Source organism: Octopus bimaculoides, chromosome 3 (assembly GCF_001194135.2).
Source record: "Octopus bimaculoides isolate UCB-OBI-ISO-001 chromosome 3, ASM119413v2, whole genome shotgun sequence".
Taxonomy (NCBI): domain Eukaryota; kingdom Metazoa; phylum Mollusca; class Cephalopoda; order Octopoda; family Octopodidae; genus Octopus; species Octopus bimaculoides.
The window spans coordinates 114,433,828-114,434,873 of NC_068983.1; positions in this window are offsets into that span (position 1 = coordinate 114,433,828).

The window sequence follows — 1,046 nt, forward strand, 5'->3', positions numbered from 1 at the left end:
CACACACACACACACACACACACACACACACACACACACACACACACACACACACACACACACGTTTACAACCAATGGATGTAAACAACTTTTCAAATAAACATGTTTATGGACATGCAATCTATGTGTATGTATGTACGTATGTCATTATTCAATTTTATTCCAAGATTTCTTGCCAATAAAGAACCGGTTTCTAACCTAGATCCAAGGTTCCTTCATTGGAATTTCAACAATAACAACAACGACAACAGGGTAATTTTGTATGTATGTATGTATGTATGCATGCATGTATGTATGTCTGTCTATGTATGTATGTCTATACTCTTTTACTTGTTTCAGTCATTTGACTGTGGCCATGTTGGAACACCGCCTTTAGTCGAGCAAATCGACCCCAGGACTTATTCTTTGTACGTCTAGTACTTATTCTTTGTACCATTTGGTTGGGGTACAAACTTCTTGATACACAGCCACGCCTGCACCTATATGTATGTCATTATTCGGTTTATTTCAAGATTTCTTGCCAATAGAGAAAGAACCGGTTTCTAACCAAGATCCAAGTTTCCTTCATTGGAATTTCAACATCAGTAGGGTATTTTTGTACGTATGTATGTATTATAATTCTATATATATATCATATATATTTTCCAATTATTATTGGATTGTCATATACAAAATGATATGGTATAACATACATATATGATACGATATACATATATATATGTGTCTGTACGTAGTATACGTATATGTTCATGTGTGCGGGTATCAATTTATCTAGCAATTAATCAGTCTATCTATCTATCTATCTATCTATCTATCTATCTATCTATCTATCCCTCCTACTCTCTCTCTCTGTCTCTCTGTACACACACACACACACATACATGCATATATATATGCCTGTCAAATCCACTCGCAAGGCATTGGTCGACCCGAGGCTATAGTGGAAGATACTTGCTCAAGGTGCCACGCAGTGGGACTGAATCCGGTATCATGTTGTTGGGAAGTAAACTTTTTACCACACAGTCACGCCAAATGCGTGTATATAT